The 18,381-nt window shown below is 42.2% G+C and overlaps 1 pseudogene; it reads right to left on the bottom strand.

Moving 5' to 3' along the window:
- Positions 1-11,162: 11,162 nt before the first annotated feature.
- On the bottom strand, positions 11,163-11,944 carry LOC121148878 (annotated as a pseudogene).
- Between the last annotated feature and the right edge of the window lie 6,437 nt (positions 11,945-18,381).

The following is an 18,381-nucleotide window of genomic DNA, read 5'->3' as shown; positions in this document are numbered from 1 at the left end:
GATGTTAACCTGGTGCGGCACCTGGCGCCTGGCTAGGAAAAAGTTCTCAATAGATGGTGCATATCAATCACTAACACATTCCTACCACAATTACTCTACAGCTTGGTCTTGAGACAGTCAAGGAAGGAAGGGACCTAAAAGATCAAAGAAAGAGGGAAAGAATAGATTCCCACTACACCTGAAGACAGAACACCCTTGATTAGCATAGGATCAAAAGGGGAGTTAGCACCCTTGATTAGCATATTGCCACAGGATGCAGCCACAACAGCAATAACAGCTTTTTGGCTAAAAAACGGCAACAGCAACATCAGCTTCTAAGCTCCCATTGATATTAAACAGTAACTCTGCAGAGGCAGACAATGCCTAAATAGATTACAGAAATCTCAATGGGGTTGTCCGGTGTCCATGCAAAGGGAGGCAGAGCTGCATTCAGGTGTTGTAGAGACATCCACCGGGCCTTGCCACACAGCGGGACATTCCTTGCTGCCTTGCCTGCAAAGGAACGATACTCTTCACACCTTCCTGTCTTCCACATCCATCACACGGACCCCAGCACCCACTGATTCACTCTCCAAATGGTCGCAAGGCCAGAGCTGCAATGATCCAGAGCCAGGAACCTAGAGCCTCTCCCGGGTTTGCCATGCAAGTGCAGGGTCCTGAGGCTTTGGGCCGTACTTTTCCAAGCCACAAGCAGGGAGCTGGATGGGAAGCAGGACTGTCGAGATTAGAACTGGTGCCCATATGGGATGCTGGTACATAGAAGACGAGGACTTTAATCACTAGGCTACTGTGCAAGGCCCAGAAAATCAGATTTACAGAGAGAAGAAAAAACAGAAAGATCTTCTGTCTGCTGATTCACTGCCCAAGTGGCCATAACAGCCAGAGCTGAGCTGATCTGAAGCCAAGAGCCAGGACTCCCTTACAGGTGCAGGATCTCAAGGCTTTGGGCCGTCCTCCACTGTTTTCCCAGGCCACAAGCAGGGAGTTAGATGAGAAGTGGGGCAGCCAGTACATGAACTGACACCCATATGAGATCTCAGCATATTAAAGGCAAGGATTTAGTCACTGAATCATTGTACCGGGCCCTATAAATATGTTTGACTCAAGCCTACCTTTAACACTGTATCGTGACATACATTGTGCTCATTTTCCAGTTACAAATTCTGCTTAGGAATTTATGGGAAGAATAATTCCAAAAAGAAATAGACCTACTCTATGATGGAAATAGTAAAATTCTAATAGACAAAAAAAAAAAAAGTGATTTGGGCTATTTGACTACTATATATTTTCCATATTTTAATCAAAAAGTAAGAAAAAACAAAAATATTAATAACATCCCCAAGACAAAATATAACATTGTTCTGTCACTGCAACAGTTTAATTTTTTAAAATTCATTTTTATTTGAAGGCAGACTTATAGAGCTCAGGAAAGACAGAGAAAGATCTTCCATCCACTGGTTCATTCCCATATGGCCGCAATGGCAAGAGCTGAGCCAATCTGAAACCAGGAGTCAGGAGCCTCTTCTGGGTTTCCCACATGAGTACAGGAGCCCAAGGACTTGGGTTATACTCATCATACTTCCCAAGTGATAAGCAGGGAGCTGGACGGGAAGCGGAACAGTCGGATACCAGTGCTTGCAGGTGGTTTAGCATATAAGCCACTGTGATATTATATTTTGCATGAAGCTTGCCTTATCTCAGAGAGATCAGGGGCTTATTTCACTTTTTGGGATTGGCTTATTTCACTAAGCATGATGCTCTCCAGTTGGGACCATTTGGTTGCAAATGGTAGAATTTCATTCTTTTTTCCTGGCTGAGTAGTATTCCTTGATTACTTTCTTTTAAGATTTATTTATTTATTTATTTATTTATTTTGCAAAGTCAGATTTACAGAGTGAAGGAGAGACAGAGAGAAAGATCTTCCATCCACTGGTTCAGTTCTCAAGTACTCACAACAGCTGTAGGTCGGGTGATCTAAAGCCAAGAGCCAGGAGCTTCTTCTGGATCTCCCACACAGGTGCAAGGTCCGAAGTTCTTGGTCTGGTCTCTACTGCTTTCCCAGGCCACAAGCAAGGATCTGGATGGGAAGTGGGGCAGCTGTCAGAAGAAATGGCACCATTATGGGATCCTGGCTCATGCAAGGAAAGGACTTTCGCCACTAGGCTAGTGCACCAGGTCCATGTCAGTTTTTTTTTCTTCATTCCTCTTTTGATGGACATCTATGTTGTTTCCATATCTTTGCTATTGTAGAATCTGCTGCTGTAAATATAGGCATACAGATCCCTTTCTCATATGCAAACTTCATTTCCTTTGGATGTATTCCCAGAAGTGGGATGGCTGGATCATATGGCAGGATCAATCCTGTCATTTTAGTACTCTCCATACTGACTTCTACAGTGGTTGTACTAGCCTAAACTCCCAGCAGTAGATAAGGAGGGTACCTTTCTTCCCATATTCACACCAGCAGTGTTATTAGTGGAGTTCTGAGTATAGTCCAATTTCACTGGAATTAGGTGGAACTTCAATATGGTTTTCATTTGTGTTTCCCTGATAGCTAAGGAGCCTTAGCATTTTTTTTCATATGTTTGTTAGCCATTTGAATTTGTTCTTTTGAAAAATGTCTGTTCATTTTCTTCTCCCATTTCTTCACAGGGTTGCTTATTTTGCAGTTGATGCTTTGTATGTCCTGGATATTAGTCCTCTATTGGTTGTGTAGTTTTCAAAGATTTTCTCCCATTCTGTTGATTGCTTTTTCACTTCATTGATTGTTTCATTTGCTGGGCAAAAGCTTTTTAGTTTGATGTAGTCCCATTTGTTTATTTTGGGCTTGGTTGCCTGTGCTTTTGGTGACTTTTCTAAGAACTTTTTTCTATGTTTTCCTCTAGTGGTGTGATGGTTTCTGGGTGCAGATTTAGGTCCTTGATCCATTTAGACCTGAGGAATCCTCATTTTTACTCCTTTGATTTGGGGCCTTTAGCCCTACCTAATCCAACTCTACAACCTCCAAAAACCTAGAATTTGGAAGATGCAGTTTCAGTTTCTCATTGGTTTAGTGAACTCTGGGTTGAGCACATATGTCAGTTACTTGAGTGAGACTACGCCAAAATATTCTATTAAGTATTAAATTAATATTCAAATGAGAAGAACCATTCTATTACTCTAAGAGAACAGAATAATCAAAGCTGTTGCTGTGGTATAGCAATTTAACCCTTTGCCTGCAATATCAACATCCCATTAAGGCAGTGGTTCAATTCCTGGCTTCTCTGCTTCCCATCCAGGATCCTGCTAATGGTTGGGAAAGCAGCATAGCATGGCCCAGGCCATGGGCTCCTGTACCCATGTGGGAGACTCTCAAGAAGCCTTGAGTTCCTGGATTCAGACCAGTACAGCTGTGGCCATTGTGGATATTTGGGGAGTGAACCAGCAGATGGAAGAGTGCTGTCTCTCTTCTCTGTAACTCTGCCTTTCAAATAAAAATAAACTAATAAATCTAAAAAAAAAAATAGAATAATACAAATGGTGTAGTGAATTAAGCCGCCACCTCCTGCGACAACAGCATTTAATGTGGCACCTGTTCAAGTGTTAGCTGTGCTACTTTCAATCCAGCTCCTGACTCCTGGTTTCAATCTAGCCTAGTCCTGGCTGTTAAGGACATTTTGGGAAGAGAGCCAGTGGATGGAGAATCTTTGTTTCTCCCTCTCTAATTCTGCCTTTCAAATAGTAATCAAAAAGCCTTCAAATATATATATGTAAATGTGTGTGTGTGTGTGTGTGTGTGTGTGTGTGGAATATCCAAGAAAGAAAAACATGACTATGATTCATAAATAACTAGTATTTGGCAACTTTATCAAACAATATTAATGATGATGTAGTTTAATTTCATGACAAGGACACTAAGTGTAGTAAGTCTTTACAACCTGTTTTATTGTTATGAAACAAATTTCTCTTCACCAAGTGCAAAGACACTTTTGTGTTGAATCAGGGTACTATCCTACAAATAAGCTCTAGTGTATGTCAATACACACCAGGAACAAATTATTCTTTTTTATACAAAGTCTTAAAAACATTTCAAGCCAACCCTGAAGGAGTTCACAACAGTAGTTATCTATGAATAATCCGCCACAGGGACATCACTCTGTCACCTTTGTCTTTCAGCTACTCTCTAGGTTAGAAGGGGAAGGAAGTTATTTGTAGCATCACTAGCAATTTCTTTTATACCTTCATCTATAATATTCAAGGCTCAGTATATTCAAGAAAAGAAGAAAACATCCTGACTCATCTAGGAAATCTGTCAGAGAAGATTCACTTCCAATGAAGACAAAATAACCATGGTTACACACCCACTTCCTCGTCTAACCTCACATCTGTACCTGCTGTGCCCAGGCCAAAGTGGCATACTTCTCCATCCTGACGTAGGAAGGAAGAAGTCACAAAGGCTTTCAAGAATAAAGTTAAGGTCTGCTATTTCATATGTTTTTGAAATCTTTTTTTTTTTTTAATTGTGGCAAAACATAGATGATGTTAAACTTGACCATTTGGGGGGCATGGCGTTGGCCTCTCAGTTATGACTCTGATGAGGACACCTATATCCCTCACCGGAGTGCCCAGGTACCCTGCCAGGCACAGCTTCTGCTTCCAGACTTCTGCTAATGCAGCAGCCCCTCGGGGGCATTGGTGGTGGCTTCAGTAGCTGGGTCCCTGTCACTCATGTGCGAGAGCTGAGTTGAGTCCTTGTCTTTGGGCTTCCAGCTTTGGCTCTGGCCACTGCAGACATTTGGGGAGTGCACTAACAAGATGCTCTCTGCTCCCAAATAAAAACATTTTAACTGAATCATTGCAACCTTTTGAAAGTTAGAAAGAAGTTTATTTAGGCCACAGGTTGGGGGATGGGTAATGGTTGGGTGGTCTGGAAGTCCAAGGGCTTTAAGGCAGCCCCTGACAAGGGCGTTTGTGCTGCACCATGATCATGGTGGAAGGTAAAAAAAGGGCAAGTAACCAAATGGAAACAAATCCATTTTAATTTACACTTCAGTAAGTGTCATCACTCCTGTGCATTCCTGATTTTTTCATCATCCCAGATGGAATTCTAAATTACACTTTTAAAAAAAGATTTATTTATTTTTATTACAAAGTCAGATTTACAGAGAGGAGGAGAGTAGGACACAAAGATCGTCCATCCAGTGGTTCACTCCCCAAGTGGCCACAACAACCAGAATTCAGCAGATTTGAAGTCAGGAGCCAGGAGCTTCTTCCAGGTTTCCCATGCCAGTGCAGGGTCCCAAGGCTTTTGGCCGTCCTCGATTGCTTTCCCAGGCCACAAGCAGGGAACTAGATGGGAAATGAAACAGCTGGGACCTAAACCAGTGCCCGTATGGGAACCTGGAGCAGTAAGATGAAGACTTTAGCCTCCAGGCTACTGCACTGGGCCCCCCTAGATGGAATTCTGTACCCTTTAAACAACTCTTCTCCCTTGCCCATGCTTCCCCAGTCCTTGGTGACCTCTATTCTTATTTTTGTTGTTGTTTGCTTTGCCCCTATGAAGTTGTTTATTTTAGGTACCACATGCAAGTAGAAGCATACACTATTTATCCTTTTAGGTCTGCCTTTTTTCATTTAGCATGCTGTTTTCTAAGTTCCTCCATGTTGTAACATGTATCAGAACTTCACTCCCTTTGAAGTCTGAGTAATCTTTCCATGGCATAGATCTATCACATTTTTAAAAATCTGTGGGTGGACATGACGTACAATACGTTGGAGTTCCTGTTTTCTACTCTTTAGGGCCCATATATCCAGGAGAGGAATTGCTAGATCAAACAGGAATGCCAAGCGTAATGTTTTGAGGAACTAGCATACTGCTTGCTGCAACGGCTGCATCATTTTCTGTTTCCACCAGCCAGGCACGAGGCTTCTCGTTTGTGCATGTGCTCACCAGTGCTGGCGATTTTCCTGTTGTTGTTTTTATAATAGCCATCCAAACGTGTGTGAGGTTGCCTCCCATGCCGGTTTGGGTTTGCATTTTCCTAGTAAGGAGAGATGATAACCATCTTTTCATGGGCATATTGATCGTTGGCCATTATAATCGAGAGTGTAGGATTTAGGCAAGAGGGAACAGAGAATCGAATTCTCCCAAGCTACTTTTTTCTTTCCTTTTCTTTCTTTTTTTTTTTTCCAGAAATGTTCCAGAAGAGCTTATCTTGCAACACTGTCCTGGGGAGACCCAGACCACCACAAACAAGAAACAGTTAAAGTTGCAGGAAACCACTTTGAGTCAGTCCTTTGTGACCTTAGCTGAACTTTCCTCATTATACTAGCAAATTATTTGGGCTGGGCAAGGAGACTGCTGTAATTTTCTGAACATACATTGTATGAAGAAGCATGCAGAATTGTGGCTTACATGATATTAGAAGGAGAGTCCTTGGCTCTCTTTTTTTTAAATTATTATATCACATACACCCCCATTAACTCCTGTTCTGAGAGCCCTGGCTAAGTACTTCTTGAAGAAGCAATTTCTTCTGTGAATTGCACCATCCTACTGTTTCCTTGACCTGTTACAAGTAAACAAAACTTTCCTCTGAGCAGCTCCTATTGGAAGAAGACTAATCTGGTGATACCAGAAGTGAATGAACATCATTAGTACAGCTTTTCATTTGAATGGTTTTAGTTTGGTTGTTTGTAGAATTCTTTACCTATTTTGTCTATTAATTCCTCATCAGACACATGAGTTGCAATATATTTTCTGGTATGTTTTTGGGGATGTATTTAACTTAATTTAAAAGACAGATCTACAGAGAGAAGGAAAAACAGAAAGAGATCTTCAATCCGTTGGCTCACTCCTCAAATGGTCACAACAGCCGGAGCTGAGTGGATCTGAAGCCAGGAGCCAGGAGCCAGGAGCCAGGAGCCAGGAGCCTGGAACTTCTTCTGGAACTCCCTCACAGGTGCAGGGTCCCAAGGCTTTGGGCCGTCCTGACTACTTTTCCAGGCCATAAGCAAGGAGCTGGATGGGAAGCGGGGCCACCAGAACTAGAACTGGTGTCCATATGGGATGCCCATGCTTGCAGGCAGAGGATTAGCCTGTTGACCACTGTGCTGTCCCAATGATTTGCAATTTTCTTCATTCTGTGAGCTGTTACTTTGATGGATCTTGATGTACAACACAAATTTAAGTTTTATGAAGTTCAATTATATATAAAAATTTTTCTTTAGTTGTCTGTACTTCTAGTGTCATAGTCAAGAAATTCTCACCTAATCCAGTCATAAACATTTTTGGGTTCTTTAAAGATTTATCATTATTGTTATTATCAAAATGCAGATCTATAGAGCAAAGGAAAGACAGAGAAAAAAAATCCTCCATTTGAATCACTCCCTAAATGGCTACAATGGCCGCAGCTCAACTGATCCAGAGCTGAGTTGATCTGAAGCTAGGAGCCAGGAGCTTCTTCCGGGTCTCCTATGCAGGTGCAGGGTCCCAAGACTTTGGGCCATCCTCTACTGCTTTCCCAGGTCACAGGCAGGAGCTGGATGGGAAGTGGAGCAGTTGGGACACAAACTGGCTCGCTGCAGCATCCCAGCACTTGAAGGGGGAAAGATTAGCCAATCGAACCACTACACCAAGCCCCTCTTGTTATAGTTTTATGCTTTAGTCCACACATTTATATCTTTAATTCATTTTGAATTAGCTTTTGTATATGGTATAAGTTAAGGTTCCAGCATCATTCCTTTGTGTATGACTTTGCATATGCTGTTTAATTATTTTTCTTTGTTTTTTTTTGTTCCATTATTTTTTCTTATTTATTAGTTTAGGATTATAATAGTTCTATCCTGTATTATCCCAAAACTTCTGTAATATTGTTAATAAAATGAATGAATCATGAGAAATAAAGCAACTTTTAAGTCAACAAGACATGTTTTGTTAATTACATTGCAAATGTTGACTATCACCACACCATAGTGTCTTAGGAACTTACAAAAGCATCTTATGTGAAAGAGAATGGGACCTGACACAGCTTTTAAAAGACAGAAAAAGAAAATGACAGCAAAAGTCCAGGAAAAGTAGACACTGAATCTCCGAGGATCCACTTGCTTCTATGAAATAAAGGCATTTCTGGGGAGTTTACACATCAGTTTTGTCTTCTGCTCTAAGAGTTTGAGGAGCAGCCTGAGGAAGCCTGCACAGCTGCTCTTGCCTGTGATAGGTGGCCTCGTGCAAGGCCCAGGCTTCCTGGCCTCTCCTGTGCCAGCCTTGCAGTCCTTCTGGCCTGGTACCGAGTCCCACCCTCCTCTTAAACTCAAGCATCCCCAGGATACCAAGTGGGTCTCAAGGTACTCCCCAAACTCCCATGTGCTGCCTAGGGTGGCCTGAAGGATCTGGCCTCTGCGAGGCTGTCTCCTACTCATAAAGAGGAAACGCAGAGCACAGACCATGGAAGTCAACATGTGCACATCACAAACCTAACTGAGAAGTAGTGAATAGTCACTGAAAATGCAGGGGCCAGTGCAGTAGCCCAGCATAGTCAGCTAAACCACTAAGCGCAGGGCTGGCAGCCCATATGAGCACCAGTTAGTTTCCTAGTTGTTTCTCTTCTGATCCAGCTCTCTGTTAATGGCATGGAAAAGCAGCAGAGGATATCCCAAAGCCTTGAGACCCTGTGCCCATGTGGGAGACCCAGAAGGAGCTCCTGGGTCCTGGCTCCAGAATGGCTCATCCCTGGCTATTGCAGCTGTTTGGGGATTGAACCATCATATGCAAGATCTCTGGCTGTTGTGGCTATCTGGGAAATGAATCAACAGATGGAAAATCTCTCCTTCTCTCCCTCCTATTTTCTGTCTCTTTCTCTCTTAGTAACTCTGATATTTAAATAAATTGATCAATCTTAAAAAAATTTTCCCTACAAATTATGTACATGTTATACAAAGTTTACCCCTTCTGTGGCTACTTATGATAATTTATTTCTTTTTGCCTCTTTATTTACTTATTGTTTACAAAAGATGCATTTATTTTATTTGAAAGGCAGAGTTACAGAGACAGAGAGGGAGATCTTCCATTTGCTGGTTCACTCCGCAAATGGATGCCAATAGAGCTCAACCAATCTGAGGCCAGGAGCAAGGACTTTCTTTTGGGTTTCCCACATACCAACAGGGGCCCAAGGGATCAAGCTATCCTGTATTGCTTTCCCAGGACATAAGCAGGGAGCTGGATCAGAAGTTGAGCAGCTGGGACATGAACTGGAGTCCATGCAGGATTCTGGCACTTGAAGGTGGATGATTAGCCTGCTGAGTCATGGTGCCAGACCTTCCTTACTGTTTTGCTTTTACAATCAACCGTAGCATTCCCTGCGAACCATGGAGTCTCACAATCCTGTTGAGCTTGGGCACTCTCAGCTATTTTTCTTCATTCTACTTCATTGTTTTGCCCCCAGGCAATAATTTGAAACGGTATGTTGTTCAGGGTGGTCTTAGGAAATTTATTATTTTTTTGTGAGCCAATATATTTACAATTCAGATAGCAGTCACTGAATGAATGGTGGTTTCTGGTTTATTGGTTCTGTGGAACTTCTGTTAGTTTATTCTCTGATTTTGGGTAACAATTAAGATGTATCTGTAACCTAGTATTTTTTCCCTTTTTTTTTTTTTTTAATAATACTAGTACGGCCTTAGTTGGCATATGTTGGGCAGCATGTTCAGTAAGAGTTAAAGAGGCACAAACTCTTACATTTAAAGCTCCTCACTCAATTTCAACTCTTTTTCATAACTCCTTAGAACGAGTGAATAGCTGCAGGCAAGAGAGAACTACCGGGGTTTGCATCCCCGAAAGGCCTGAAGAACAGGCAGGTCCAGTTGGCAACGTAGAACATGCAGGGCAGGAACAAGAGGGAAGTTAGGAGGTGCTGATAGTCCTGGGATGTCAGGGAGAATGCTGACATCCAGTCAGGATCTAAATGAGTCAGAAATTAGGAAATCAAAAAGATGGCTTAACCGGTCAGAAAATAGGGCCTTAAGTGAGTCAGGTTGCCATTGTATCCTGGGGTTAAATCTTGAATGCAAACAAAAGCCTTCTGTAAACTTAACCTTTGGGTCAGGAGCTTTTGACAGTCACATTCATATTTCTTTATTATATTTACTGATATTTATTGAGCACTTGCTACGTGGCATCACCATTCTAAGTACCTTCTTTACCTTTTTTTTTTTTTGAGAGATTGTTCAGAGATTATTTTTATTCCTAATTAAAGTAGTATACTCTCAGGTTTTCTACAGATCAGAAACAAGATAGTTTGGGGTTAAAAATATTAACACTGAGGCAGGATAAAGTTGAAAATTTTGCTCAAGTCCTTTTATAACAATAACCAAAAAATACCATTTTGATATCTTGTTTTTCAAAGTAGTATGAGATCATATTTAATGTTCCATCTTTGGAAACAGACAAGTCCCAGTCACTGCTCGCTGATCTGAATTCTACACTTGCTGCAAAAAAACAAAACAAAATAAAACAAAATAAAACAAAACAAAACTATGGTGAGAAACTCAGAAGCAGAGTTTTTGCACATGGTGTCTGAATCTATTTATTATCCCCCTCTCATCTCCTTTCCCACTGAAACGTTTACTACATAATTCGAGCTTTTTGCTCCAAGCTTGTAAACCTCGATTCCTATCAACAATCCTAAACTCTTTGCGCATCGGAAGCTTTATTTCAGTGTGCTGTCACAGCACCTGAGGTTTATATACAGCATGAACAAACAAGCATTGTTTTGTGAAGAAAGTCCACCTATTCTTGCATTCCTCTGTCCTTGGTTTACAGACTAACCACAGCGGGAGCTATACATTCAAATCTGGCTCTGGTTGGAAAAAAAAAAGACAATAAATTCTCTCCTTAGCTCTGTTTAGGATGAAATATTGGCTAACTGTGCTAAAATTCAATACTCTCCCATCAACTATGTAAAGCCTTTTCAATTATTTGGCCTCCGAACCAAAGTGTTTTTCAACATGAATCCTCTCTCCAGCTAGACACAGCTAAACACAGAGTTGAGCAGCTTCCGCAATAGGCCCCATCTCTAACCACCAGCTGTGCTCCAACAACGCCCACTGGGCTTGAAGCAGCCTCCATGCTTGGGGATTTAAGAAAATCATGCAGTTCCTGTGCTACTACATTTCCTCTGTGACAATACTTATACATTGGTTTTAAATTTCTGTGCTGTGGGTACTGGGTTTCTGGCTTGCATTTCCAGCACTTCCCTGTAATGATGCTTCCTCTGAGTCTGCTACTAAAGACCGTCAAGTTCTTGGTCATTGTGTTTGCTTCGGAGGAGTGTTCACCTTGGTCTGAAATTGTGATCCTTTGTAACTTGTCAAGAAACAGACTATCAAGGCTACTGGAAGCATCTTCCGCTTGACTTGAAGCGCTCCGCGGGAAGAAACGCTCTCCGGCTTCAGAGGAGGACAGCACCCTGGCCCTGGGGCTGGCAGCTGGGCACCTGTTCACGGGAGGGGGGGGGGCGGTGGGGAGGGACGGCTCAGCCTTTCGACTCTCTTCATCACCTGCGTGAGGAGGTACAAGTCCGTGCTTGGGTGAGGTGGTCAGAGAGGAGTTGATGTTATCTACAGAAGAAGAGCCAGGAGCCAGGGACGAAGGATCAAGTATTTCGTCAGGACCCTGGGTCTTGTCTGCGTCCACACCAACACCTGCATTTGATTAGTGTACAGTCTAAACTAACAGCGTGAAAGAGTTCAGTTACTCCTCTAACCTCCTCACGTCCTGCAATGGCAACTTTCAGTTTGGCAACACCGTCTAACACTTTTTTTTTTTTACCTTTGTCCGGCAATCTGCAAACGAATTTTTCATTGCATAAAAGTCTCTCCTGGCGCTTCAACATCTCCTGCAGCTCCACCAAACTTCACTGCCCCAGTCCTCGGGAATTTGAGGCTCGAAGCTGCGGGGCAGCAAGGACATTCTACAGGCTGGGGAGGCGGTGGGAACTGGGCTTCCTCGGCAGACTCTGCCACTGGTGCAGGATCCCAAGCCGGTCCCCGGAAGAACAGCCTTCTTTACCTTTTAATTTTTTCAACAACCTACATTTTCTACATGAAGGAACTTAGGCAAAGAAACGTAAGCTGCATGTCCACACTTACTTATTCAGTAAATGCTAGCTAGACTTGTGACTCCTGTCCTGTTTCCACAGCTTGCACTCTGAACCACTTATCTCCATAGATCCCTGCAGTAATGTCAGTAATGTATATCCTTGCAGTAACAAATATATATGTATAAAATAATATATAAAAAAATATATATATTTTTCTTATTTATTTGAAAGGCAGGGAGACAGAGAGAAGGCCGAGAGATCTTTTTCCATCCAGAGTCATACCCTAAATGCCTGCAACAGCCGGGGGTGGGCCCAAAGTGAAACCAGAAAACTAGAACTTAACCTGGGTTTTCCTCATGTGCAGCAGGGACCTGTGGCCTCGCAGGGAGCGCATTAGGAGGAAGTGGGATTGGAAGCAGGGCCAGGACTCAAACTTAGATATTTCAATATGAGGTATGGATGTTCCAAGTGGTGTTTTAATTGCTGTGCCAAATATCCACCTTTCCCCCATTTTAATTCATGATTATCATTTCATTGGGCTCAAGCTAATCTTGACAGAGATGGAAGGAGACACGTGCAGGTATTAATTAGACATGACTGGAGCAGGCACCATGGTAGAGTAGGCTAAGTATCAGCCTGTAGTGCCGGCATCCCACATGGGTACTGGTTCATGTCCCAGCTGCTCCAGTTCTCATCTAGCTCCCTGCTTATGATCTGGGAAAGAAGCAGAGGATGGCTAAAGCCCTTGGGTCTCTACACTCAAGGGGAGAGCTGGGGAAGCACCTGGCTCCTGGCTTCAGATCAGTTCAGCTCTGGCAGTTGTGGCCATTTGGGAAGTAAGCTAGCTGACAGAAGACCTCTCTCTCTCTGTAGCTCTGTAACTTTGCCTTCTAGACAAAAAAAAAATAAATAAATTTTTTAAAAATACATGACTAATATGAACATGGGGACATGTTTAGATATGATGCTCAGATACAGGTTAATCTAATTTTTCTTCTAAAGGATACTATCTAAGAAAGATTTGAAATATAATTTAAGAGAACAAAAACTTTCATTTTATCGTTTTTATATTTAAAAGAGCTCCATGTAGTGAGTTGAACAAATGCACTTACAGTTTTGTCATCAGAATTCTTCATGGTTGATGTTGCTTTGTTTCATTGATTTATAGAAATGCAACTTTATCTCGTTGCCTTTAAACTCCTAACACGTGCATCTTTCTTCCATGGAGGTATACTGGATGCCAAAGGATTGCAGGATGTCCAAATCAGGACGTTATCTTGGATCTGTGGAATTAGAATTCCAGACAGATTAGGCAACGAGGCATGATTTTGAATGCTTTCCTAGAAGCTAGACTTAAAGCTATGAGAAATACGTTAATGTTTCAGAAAAAATGTTCAATAAAACGGAAAAAGAATGCAGACAGAGAAGACATCATGGATCATTCACATACATCTCAACCTTCTCAAACAAAAGCAAGCAATTTTTACTTCTCCAGTGATGGTAAGAGAAGCTCTGCCCTCAGGAATGGATTCATGCCATTATCAAGACTGGGTTCTTTTTTTTTAAAAAAAAAAAGATTTATTTATTTTTATTGGAAAGGCAGATTTACAGAGAGAAAAGACAGAGAGGAAGATCTTCCATCTGCTGGTTCACTCCCCATGTGGCTGCAACAGACAGGGCTGAGTTGATCCGAAGCCAGGAGCTGGAAACCTCTTCCAGGTCTTCCAAGCAGATGCACAGTCCCAAGGCTTGGGCCGTCCTTCAATGCTTTTCCAGGCCACAGGCAGGGAGCTGGATGGAAGTGGAGCATCTGGGACATGAAACGGCACCCATACGGGATCCCAACACGATCAAGGAAGGGCTTTACCCAGTAGGCTATCATGTGGGGCCCCCAGGAGTGGGTTCTTATAGAAGAATATGTTTGTTCCCCTCCTGTCTCCCCCTCCCTTTTTTTTTTTTTAATTTTTTAAATTTATTTTTTATTTTTCCCCCTCCCTTTCTTCTCTGTCCCTCTTGCCTTCCCTCTATACTTCCACCTCTGCCATGGGATGACAGCAAGAAGGTCTTCTCCAGATGACCCTTGATCCAGCACTTCTTAGTCTCCAGAAGCTTGAGTAATAGATTCTGGTCATTTCTAAAATTACCCAGTCTGTGTATTTTGTTACAGTAGCACAAAACAAAGATAGGATCTTTATTTCTGTCTTGGACTAGTTTCCAGTGTCCATCTTTTTAGGGACCCTTGTGATGACATTAGGCCCATCTGAATAAATCAAGATAACCTACTTCAGGATGCCTAAATTAGTCCTATCTACAAAGTGTCTTTTGATTAAGATAAACATCTTTGAGGGGATATTAGCCTAGCACATCCCTCAAAAAAGTCTACAATCCTATGGCTTAAGAGTTCTTCCTGGGGCAGGTCCAGTGGCATAAGAGGTTAAGCTTCCGACTGCGGCGCTGGCATCCCGTATGAACACCCATTCGAGTTCTGCCTGCCCCACCTCCGATGCAACTCCTTGCGTATGGCCTGGGAAAGCAGTCCGGATTTGGGAGATCTGAAAGAAGTTCCAGGCTCCTGGTTTGGGGTCGGTCCAGTTCTGACTGTTGTGATTTGGGGAGTGAATCAGAGGAGAGAAGATTTGCTCTTTCCCTGTAAAACTGCTTGTCAAATAAAAACTTTTTTTTTTTTTTCTTAAAAGACTCTTCCTGAGTGACTGGCACTGTGGCATGGTGGGTTAAGAAATAATAAGTAGGGTCTGGCCTGGTAGGCTAGTGGCTAAAGTCCTCACCTTATATTTGCTAGGATCCCCTATCAACACTGGTTCATATCCCAGCAGCCCTGCTCCCCATCCAGCTCTCTGCCTGTTGCCTGGGAAGTAGTGGAGGACAGCCCACAGTCTTGAGTCTCTGCAACTGCGTGGGAGAGCCTGAAGAGTCTCCAGGTTCCTGGCTTCGGATTGGCGCAGCTCCGGCCATTGCGGTCACTTGGGCAGTGAATCAGTGGATGGAAGATCTTCCTCTCTGTCTCTCTTCGTCTCTATATATCTGACTTTCCAATAAAAATAAAATAAATCTTAAAAAAAAAAGTGAACCAGTGAGTTATAGATCTCTTGTCTTTATGATTTTAAATACACTGGAAATAAATAATAAATAAAAGAATTTTTACTGGGTTGAACTTTATCCATACATGCTTTCTGAATATTGTTTCCAGAGGTTTTGTCCTCTGAAGAGACAAACAGTAGGTTTAATATCTGACATGTTACTCTCCTTAAGACATGTGAAAACATGACCTTATCTCCCCTAGCATTCCATTTGTGCACCAAACTTCAGCAGTAATTTCATAAGGCACAGCTCCAAATCTCCGTCAGCAAGCCTGATCACCTGTCGTTATCTTTGGCTTATCAATATTTCTTCACAAGTATAGTATGGTCCTTACCATACAAGGAGAGGCCCAATTTTTGTGTTTGGAAACCTGAGTTCTGATCAGTGGAGCCATGATTATAATCTGCTAAAATCGCTGTCTTTGCAAGAACTGCAAAAGGGCATGTTTACCGGAATACACGTGTACTTCTCTACCCAAATGCTGCATTTTATAGTTTGATTTACCAAATAATTATTTAGTGTCACTGAATACATAACTATTTAACCATCACATATGAACTAAAAATTTAATTAGATGTGAGTTTCTATCTAAATCAGGGCTCAGAAGGGCTAAGTGCAGCAGAATATGCTCTAGAGCCTGGAACTTTAACCAAAAGCATCAGTTTAATGGGACACAGATCTGCCTTCCCGGATCACAGCTATGCAAGAACAAACTTCATTACATTCTGGTCCAGAGTTCTTATCTTGTCCACAAAGAGGGCAATGTTTTAATACTCCCTGGATAGAACTCTCATTGGGAACTAACATATCAATCTTCCTGGAGAAAAAATCAAGAGAACGTGGTTTAACCTGCTCTTGGTAGTTTCTGCAAAGCTCCAAGTGATTGCATCTTGTCCTTCAGTCCCCTCAAGTCACCTGCGATGATCCTTTCTAGACTTGCTCCTGCACTAATGCCACATTTCCAGCATACAGTATACGGACTATATCTTCCTTTCTTTGGTAGAATCATGTTCATATTTTATAGTCATTTGACCCCTCTCTTTTGACAGTTCCTCCACTCTGAATCATTTTGATGACATAAGGCAGGAGACCGCCTCATCTGAAAATTCTCTTGGTCCAACGTTGGTTGCAGAGCAGGTTCAACCCCGCCAGGGATTGATGGAGTTGTTCCAAAGGAACACGAAAAGCAGGTTCAGCAGGTAGGAGGAATGGGGCAGGGATAAACATGGGAGCTCCATCAGAATTCACCTGAAAGATACAAAATAAAATCTCATTGCTTTCAATGATTGTTTATTTACTTAAGAGATCCTGACAAGCTAAAAAAAAAAAAAAATTGGAAAATGACCAAAGGAGAGAGAGGAGTGTGTTTGATCTAAAACAGAGATCTTTGATAGGGTATTTATTGGCACTAGATATATCAACATATAATATGAAATGTATCTGGGTCCAGTGCGATATAAACTAGTGACTAAAATCCTTGACTTGTATGCACCAGGATCCCCTGGGGGTGCCAGTTCATGTGCTGGCTGTTCCATTTTCCACTCAGCTCCCTGCTTGTTGCCTGGGAAAGCAGGAGAGGACAGTCCAAGGTCTTGGGACCCTGCACCCACATGGGACACCTAGAAGAGCATCCTGGCTCCTGGCTGTGGACTGGCTCCAGTTGTTGTGGTTACTTAGGGAGTGAACCAGTAGATGGAAGATCTTCCTGTCTCTCCTCCTCTCTGTAAATCTGACTTTCCAGTAAAAATAACCAACAAATGTTAAGTAGATTTTTAAAATGCTTTTTTAAAAAAATAAATTATTTGAAGGCCAGCATGGCAGCATAGCACACTATTCCTCTGCCTGTAGCGCTGGCACCCTAAATGAGTGCAGGTTGTATTTCAAGCTGCTCCACTTCAGATCCAGCTTCCTACACATGGCCTAGAAAAAAATCTGTTTGAGAGACAAAGACATAGAGAAAAATAGGAGAAGACAGAAGCAGCACTCATCTTCACTGACTGACTGACTCCTAGGATGCCCTCAGGGCCAGGAGAGCAGGCTGGGAGGCAAGAACCGAACCCCAGCCTCCCATGTGGCTCGGCGGGCACTAACTCCCAGAGGCATCGCAGCAGGGTGTTCACCCGCAGCTAGTGGGAGTTGTGGGCCGGAGCAGGGATCAAACCTGGATCCTCTGATGTGGTACACGGGACTCCGAAAGGGCATCTCAGGCTCTAGGCCAACTGCCTACAGCTTAACAAAGAAAAATGCAAAAAAAAAAAAAATCCCTGGTATGTATAACGCTATGCTTTTAACAAACACATAAAGATGATTTACCATTTTACAGCGGTGAGTGGATGCGTCTATCAGAACACAAGCCCTTTCAGCTGTTTGTCTTTGAATCCTCAGTACTTGGGGCAGGAGCTGTTCAGTCAATGTTTGTTGATGGATACGTTATCTTTGAGATCGCTGAGATGAAGAGGGCACAGGGGAAGCAGGACGAGTGGAGGTTTTCACTTCCTTCCTTTATTTATTTGCACAAACACAAATAAATAAACCCCTTTGATTGGCTCTTCAGCTTTGGTCAGACTTCATATAACCCTTGCACAATGGCTAAGCAAGCTAAGTAAGGTTACTGAGCAGTTTTGAAGGCTATGTGAAAGAATGAACATGAAGAACTGTACATTATAACAATTACACAGAAACCATGCACACTTGACAAATACAATGCTAAACGACACAAGGAGAGAAATTACTACTGTCCCTATAGTTTTCGAGTTGTATCTTTTAGTGACTCCAGAGATAGGGTCCAGACTGTGCACACATACATGCACATTTGTGTGCAAACTTTGGTTTGGCTTTTGTGTCATGACTTCTTGTTTGTCTCTAGAAGTTGCAGATAATATTACTTGACAGAACCTCTTGATGAAGCGGTTTAGCCTAACCGCTCAGGCTTATGAGCTTTTAAATTTAGACTTTGAAAACAGAGCATATGTAACAGAAACCATTTCTCATTAATATTAAGTATTGTTTATTTCAATCTTCCATAAAGGATTCAGAAGCCAGAATTGATCTAACATGTTCACTTTTCTGGTTTAATTTTCTAGTTTAAAAAATTCATCCTATATATATATATTTGTTAAAGAATATTTTATTTTTATTAGAAATTCAGATACACAGAGAGGAAGATCTTCCATCCACTGATTCACTCCCCAAGTAGCTGCAATGGCCG

This window comes from Ochotona curzoniae, unplaced genomic scaffold (assembly GCF_017591425.1).
Source record: "Ochotona curzoniae isolate NIBS_2020 unplaced genomic scaffold, NIBS_Ocur_1.0 scaffold_4701, whole genome shotgun sequence".
In the NCBI taxonomy this organism is placed as follows: Eukaryota; Metazoa; Chordata; class Mammalia; order Lagomorpha; family Ochotonidae; genus Ochotona; species Ochotona curzoniae.
This window is presented reverse-complemented; position numbering and strand designations above follow the sequence as displayed.